General features: G+C 46.5%; 1 protein-coding gene across 2 annotated transcripts in view; it reads left to right on the top strand.

Annotated features, from left to right (window-relative positions):
* Nucleotides 1-606: 606 nt before the first annotated feature.
* The window catches only part of Itgb6 (integrin subunit beta 6), a 123,608-nt gene continuing 116,765 nt past the window's right edge, over nucleotides 607-7,449 (top strand). The window contains 1 exon segment of one of the 2 annotated variants that reach the window (NM_001431676.1): nucleotides 607-845. The gene's annotated coding sequence lies outside the window, so the exon portion shown is untranslated. 2 annotated transcript variants of the gene reach the window in all.

Raw genomic sequence — 7,449 nt, 5'->3', positions numbered from 1 at the left:
ACTTTAGCCTAGAAAGAACAGTCATAATAATTCACTCTTCTTGACAAACGCTGTTTGGACATTTCTGTTCTCAGCTCTGCCTGGCCAAAATAAACCTAATCCAATCTGGCTTAGTTACTGCTTGGCACCATTTTGAACGCTAGTCTCATCGGTTGTTATTTTCAGTCTCTGGTTTACCCAAACAGGCCATTTTTAGAGAGTAGTGAGTTTAAAGTTAAGCTGCCAATAAAATAGATTTATCTCGAAAACAGCAGGGCCCTTCTGAAGGAATGTCAACATAAATACACACGGGGTCCAGGGATTCTCGGCAAGCATCGTCACTGGCCTGGGTGTGTGCTCAACTCTGAACCCTCGCAGTTCTATTCTGGTGGGGGTTCCTGTCTACATGTGTTTTACCAACCCGGCCATCCGCTAGGTTTGGATGTCCTTTAAGAGTGAACTTGATCCTGTTTCACTTTTGGTCTCCCTCCCGAGGAGCGAATGCGCTGGCATAGCCGTGCCATTTGTCAGCCAGAAGTCTGGCTACACATTTGCTCGTCAATCTAAACCTAACCTATTCTCATACGCTCACTTAGGGGTTTGTGTAAATCAGCCAGGCGCTCTGTCACTCACCAGCAGTGTCTCTGCCTAGCGGTGTACACCCACATGCCTTTTATGAGATGTCTCGTTTGTGCTGGTGGAAGAAATAGTCCCATGAGCGTGCTTTTTTTCAGGGATGGTGACCGCAGAATGGTTTAAGTCTAGTCACTACCACAAGGATCAATGGCGCTTCTGCCAAAGACTTTGCTCACGGGTACAGTAACGCATGTCAGCACTTTCTGAGATTAGAGGGTCTCCCGTGTGAGGTAAGTGGACCAAGTTTTCTGCATGGCTAACAAAGGCGACCCCCATTTTAAGGGGTGAGCGTTTCCTGTCTGGCCATGGGTCATTACAAACCAACACTGCTTTGGGGATCCATAATGTCATTTCGACTCTCTCAGCACTTAGGAACCCATGAGTGTGACCCCAGGGTTTGTAAAAGAGCACACCCTTATTAGCTCAGTGTGCTGTTTTGTGTCTCTTCCCACACTCAGACTCAAACATGCTTTAATCGGTTGCTTCAAAAAATTGTAAGAGTCAAAGGACAGTAATTCTTATATTTATATTTACTTGGTGCTTGGTAATATGTTTGGTAACGTGCTTTAATCATGAATTAGTTGGTCTTTTTAAAGGACATTTTTAAGATACTTCTTCTGGTTGACGTAACTGTGATTTTATTTCAAATGGGTAATGAGATTAGACTTCATTGGTTCCTACTAACATTTCCAAAAGGCACCAAATGATTGATCAACTGAGAATTTAAATGTGTGTGTGTGTGTGTGTGTGTGTGTGTGTGTGTGTAGGCATTGACTTGCCAATTCAGCAGGACCAGTTAACTTCAGTATCTCCAGGTTATACTGTTGTGTTTTAATGTCCGGCTAACATGAAAATCATGGGGAGATGGTGACAGAAAGACTGTTACTCTTGGCTACTACAGAGAGCACATTTCATTTCTGTGAGTGTCATTACCATTCACTGTGAGAACTCTAAGCAAGACCAATGCTGCACTTAAAAAAAAATTCAATATCTGTGAAAGGTTATTCATCTAAATAATGTATCCCCTAAAATTAAGGACTTGCAGATCTAACTATATTGTATTGGCTCTCAAAGTGTCTAAAATGGACAGAGGATAGATTCCGTTTAGAGAGCAATAACTTTTTCCTCACTGTTGTGGACTCTGAACAGCTACAGCAGATCGTAAGAGTTTAATACTGAATTCCAACCATGAAGTCACTTGGCCACACTATAAGCATTAGTGTCTGCTTAAGTAAAATTGCGCGTCATAGTGAAACACAAATCCTGGCTTCCCGGAGCAATCCCTTTCAGGGTAGCCTTTCCTCTCTGACTTCTGCCCTCTAGTGTTCGCAGGGTGAAGTGCAGTCTCAAAAGTTCAAATTAGAAATACAATGGTGTCTTTTGCCATGTCTCAGTATTTTTCCCCAGACATCATATATTAAAGCAAACTTACAGCTAGTTATGGTGTCTGGGGGCATTATATGATAGCAAGAAGTTTTCATCTGAGGATCCAGACCCAGGAGAATCTCAATCCCATCTTCAGACCCCTGATGGGCCATTGACTTAGTTCTTAGGGGTTAAACCCCTGCTTCTGCCTTGATTCCTTGCCTCTGAGTTCGCTTCTATTGTGATATGCAGAAGGGTAAATGATGCTAAGAACTAAGGCAGGCAACCAGGCATTGCTTTGACATGTTCCCAGAGGGAAGAAGAACTTACCGTTTCATTCTTCTAAGTTACTTGAGAGGGCCAGGGTTTTTTAATTTGACTCTAGGGGAAAAAAAATGACTGATTTCTTAACAGCCTTCCAGAAAACTGATGCGAACTGACAGTCGCAGAAGCCCTGAGTCAAACTCAGGGCCTAGCCATGGGGAACTACGTTTTCTTTACTGAAAACAAAATATGCTTGCAAAGCTGCCCGTCACTATGACGGCTACTGTGAAAATCAGCCACAGCTGATTATGAGTGCTAACAATAGACCAAGGTCATCCGGGGAACCTGTCCAGGCCGCTCGCATGGAGAGTACCCACTAGCCACAGTGCCTAGTTAACCCTGCCAAGCAAGCTAGGCCAACCAGGCCCGGCAAGACTGCTATTTTCAGTTGGCGTTCTTGGAGAAAGCCCTTGACTGCCCTTCAGGCTGCTGGCATTTAATTTTATACTCAGTAGTTCTGAACTACTGTCTATCCTAGGCCTGATGGCCTCTCTGCCTCACATTACCCTACCTTTTAGGAGAATCCTGTTTGCAGGCAGGTTCACAGGTATGCCATACTGTGATATTAAAATGAATCTTTAAAAAAAAAAAAGCTCACCCACTCATAGCTCTGCTTCATCAAATTGCCTCACCCAGTGCCTGTGCAGGGAGCCTCAGACTGGTTCAGACTCCCTTACACTCCTGTCATCCCAGCCTCGGGCCACTGCCAGGTCTTATCCATGCAGATTGGCCAAGGTCTGCTGGGGTCCTCTCCTCTCCTCTCCCATGTCCTTGTCACTATAGGTCATCCTTTCTCCGTGCCTCCAACCCACCAACATCTGAGGAGCTGATCTGGAATTATAACCCAGGTCTACAGGCTTGGGCCTGTTTGCCCCACTGATTTGGGGAGCTAAAAGATTAACTGGGAAGGTCTTGGGGAGTAAGGAGTTAAGCCAAAAGGTACTGAGAGCAAGAATATGCTAGGGGCTGGTGTTTGCTGCCTTGTGAGTGCAGCCCAATGCTGCAAGACTTAGAAACCAAAGGGATATTAACACAGCTTGCCGGGGGTGGTAGTGTACACCTTTAATCCCAATTCTCAGGAGGCAGAGAAGAGCAGATCCCTGTGAGTTTCAAGGCTAGCCTGGTCTACAGAACAAGTTCTAGGACATTTAGGGCTACACAGAGAAACCCTGTCTTGAAAAATCAAAATCCAAACCAAACCAAACCAAACGAACCAACCAAACAAACAACCCAGAGACAGCCACCGCGCGGCCCTCACACATGCTGTGCCGTTAGACTTGCTCGCTTGATTTCTATACACTTGGCTCATCTGTGCAAATTTTCAGTGTCAATAAAGGGTGAACCTGGAAAACTCAGCTTCCCGCTCTGTAACTAGCAAACCTCCTCCCACGGCTGTTCCTGGTGTGTGATCTAGCCCTTTCATCAGAGGCATCTACAAGGGCTGACTGGGAGGAAATCTGCAGACTGAGCCAGTCTTCTCTCCTTGCACAGGCTTCCTGTGGTCAGTCCTGTGGCCAGATAGTCACTATGGCCTCAGCGTGGAACAGATTAATAGTGGAAGGCAAAAACCTGGCCTCCAATTGGATTACTCGGCATAGCATGTCATATTTTTTTTTCCTTTCAACCATCATTTATTTGCTCAAAATTCTTGGTAATTTGGGTAAGGTATAGTGGGTTCTGTTCCTTTGTGGGTCTCTTTGGGGCCAAAGTTATCAGTGTAGGCAGAGACTAGTGCATGCACAGGTCGTGGGGAACAAGCGGTGTGGACATGTGTCCTCAGCTGAGTGGGTGGCCTCACAGGTAAGTTTGACCTATTTTCACAGTTGCCCCATGGATACGTTGTAGCCGGAGCTGCAAGCCTCGGGTGTTTTCAAATCTCTTTGAGTTTGTAGGAGTGTGCTAGAAACCCTTTGTCACACCCTCCGAAGCAGAATTAAGGGATAGAGATGAATAGGAAGAGACCAAAGAGGCTGCAGTATACAGAGGCTTGGATTGGGGGCCATTTTTCAGTCTACTGCAGAGACCATCTCAGGGCTGTCTTTCTGAAACCTACATGTAAGTCTGAGGAGGCCCCTGCCTTCCTTAACAGCCACCACACAGCGCATGATACTCTATGTAAGTCTGACCAGACATTGGGGAGAGGGCTGTCTGTCCTGATGAATGACAAGCAATCCCTACCCAGCTTTCTGGGAATAGACAGATAACAAACACTTCTGTAGTAACTGACGAGCCTCCCAGAACTTACGGGAATGGAAAACACAAGAAGAGTCCAAGGGAAGAGAAACCCCCAACATGCCCTATGAAGTACAGGCAGTGCACTGTTGCAGAAAGTACTAAAGATGTAGGACATGGTTGGGCTCCACTCTTACTCAGCAGTGAGTCAGTGTGGCCCCCATGAGCTCCCTCCCCCACATGCCCTTCAACTGAACACAGGCCTTGGCTATTCCTTCCGGTGTGTTCAATTACCTCAGTTACCTTTTAGAACTAAAAGCAAGCATTAGCTACCGTTTGTCCCGCTCTTAACCCGCGTAGAACCGAGGACAATATGCTAGCCTCCATTGAAAATGAGAAAGCCAGAAATGCATCAGCAGGCTCTGAGCCAGCAACGGGAAGAACATTCATATATGAGAAATATATATGGAAAAAGATGCTGTACATAACAGCTTCATCCACTGTCCTTCTGCTCATTCATTTCCTCCTTCCTTCCTTCCTTCCTTCCTTCTTTCCTTCCTTCCTTCCTTCTTTCCTTCCTTCCTTCCTTCCTACAAGGGAAGGGGAACCCCCTTCTTCATTTTGCCTGAGTCAAATGGCCCATCGACAGCTACTCGCTGCATTTTAACCAATGACAGCTAGAGCTTGCGGCTTGCATCCCACCTTCTCGTCCTTATTCCATCCGTAAAGGCAGGAAACAGAAGGGCGCCACACGCAACAGTCATACACTCATCAAAGACAAGCCACTGACGTAGACGCTGAACAAGAAAGGGCTTTCCAGGCTAGCGGTGGGAGTCACGGTCAAGCACATGCTCAGTAGCCATCAGCAGCCTCCGTTTTCTTTGTGCGTGGGGACGGAGAAACAAGTCTCCTTCGGTTTTTTTTCAACAAACGGCCTGTTTCAGGAAGACACGGGCAAGCTGGTGGTGCGTCAGTCAGTGACAAGCCCAGCTGTAGTGATGTTGGTATGTCACACTAGGGGTTCTATCAGAATCCCCCCTTGGCTCTTCTCCACTCCTTTGTGGAAGACGGGAGTCACAGACCTGTAGGCACATCCATGGTTGCTTCAAGGGAGCTGTAGTCTGGAAGAAATCCCAGGGTTTGGGGCTCAAGTCTAGGAGGGATGGTCAGTTTTGCTATTTAGAACCAGGGCACTCTGCCTAACTTGACTGCGCGAAAAGGCTTCAGATAGACTTGGGATTAGAATTTTGGACTTCTAACAATTCAGACTTTTATGCCCATAAGACTTAGCCCATGTTCTCAGCTCTGACCTCTGAGCATCCTCTGAGGGGCCATTTTAGAAATGATCCTGTGTATGGACTGTATTGTAATTGTATCCACTGTAATGTCTCTTTCCCCTCCTGAGAACAATTGTTTGTGACTCCAACAGGAAATATCAGAGGGTCCTTCTGACCAAAGCACATTGTGGAAGAAGCTGGATCTGTGGGCAGGATCCAGGTCTTGACTCTACCTTTTAGCAACAATGTGAAACTAGGCAAGTACCTTGACCTTTGGGTTTGGGGCCCTTTCCTTCTTTTTCTCAAATTAAGGAAAGTTATTCATTAGAGGGAAGGTGGAAATATTTTGTAAGGTATTAACAGGGCTGAGGGCTAAGAGATGGCTTGGCAGTTTTAGCACACACTGCACTACCAGAGAGCGCAAGGTTCCTAGCACCCACACCAGGTGGCTCACAACTACTAACTCTACCTCCAGAGGACCTGACAGCCTCTGGCCTTCCCAGAATATGCACACACATCATGCACTTAAATTTACCCAGGTACATGGGCATAGATACAAATAAGAAATAAACGTCAAATGGCTGAACTAGAAATGGGGTTGCAGCCTACTGTCCATTGCTCTAACAGTATAACTGGAGGCAAGTGATTTATAAAGGAAAGACATTGATTTTGATTCCTACTTCTGGAAATCCAAACAGACGCAGTGGATATCTGTTTAGCTTCTGGTGGAGTCCTCCGGTTCCATACATGTCATGTAAAGGCGGGGAAGGTAGGGGACAGAGTCACCGCCGACTTTGCAACAGCCTACTCACGGTGACTAGTAAATTCTTAGGACCCACATTAATTCCCTCAAGACAACAGAGCCCTGTGACCTGATTACCTCTCTTTAAGGACCCCACCCCCTCTCTATACCATTATGTTGACAACTAAATTTTAACCTGAGTTTAGCCTGGGATAAACCACAGCCATATCACAGTGCAGGAGAGATTGGCCAGAGTGACTCCACTAGCAGCTACAGACTCGGGAGGAAAACCTGGGTGTAGTGACAGCATCTCCTCCCCAGCCCCAGCAGCAGCTGGCTGGTGACTTTCCTCTGCTCAGGCTCTTTTGACAGACACTCTGGAGCAGAGCGCAGCATCTTAACTCTGCCTAGGCCCTCGTCTGTGTATTCACTTGGACCAGGTTGTTTTCAACTCTTAGAAACGTATAGACATAAGCCAGGGCCCTCCTGGTGGCATTCTTCAATAGAAAGGACATAGAATGGGAATCTATGGTCCGGTGGCTTAGCATAGAGGTAGCAGGCAATACTGCCCTTCCTGTATCTCTGCCCAAAGTTCTCTGCAGGGGCATGGCCAGGACACTGATGAATATGATCCTCCTAAATGCCTTTGAATGCATCCTCTCTCTTTCTCTCTTTGTCTCTTTCTCTCTCTCTCTTTCTGTCTCTCTCTCTTTCTCTCTCTCTTTTTCTCTGTCTCTCTGTCTCTTTCTCTCTCTCTCTCTCTCTCTCTCTCTCTCTCTCTCTGTGTGTGTGTGTGTGTATCTGTCTCTGTCCCTCTGTCTCTTTCTCTGTCTGTCTCTCTGTCTCTCTGTCTCTGTCTCTGTCTCTGTCTCTGTCTCTCTCTCCCTCTCTCTCTCTCTCTCCTCTCTCTCTCTCCAAGGTGCTCTTCCTGTCACATCCCCCAGCATCACTCCC

This window comes from Rattus norvegicus, chromosome 3 (genome assembly GCF_021556685.1).
Source record: "Rattus norvegicus strain SHRSP/BbbUtx chromosome 3, alternate assembly SHRSP_T2T, whole genome shotgun sequence".
Lineage (NCBI taxonomy): Eukaryota > Metazoa > Chordata > Mammalia > Rodentia > Muridae > Rattus > Rattus norvegicus.
This window is presented reverse-complemented; position numbering and strand designations above follow the sequence as displayed.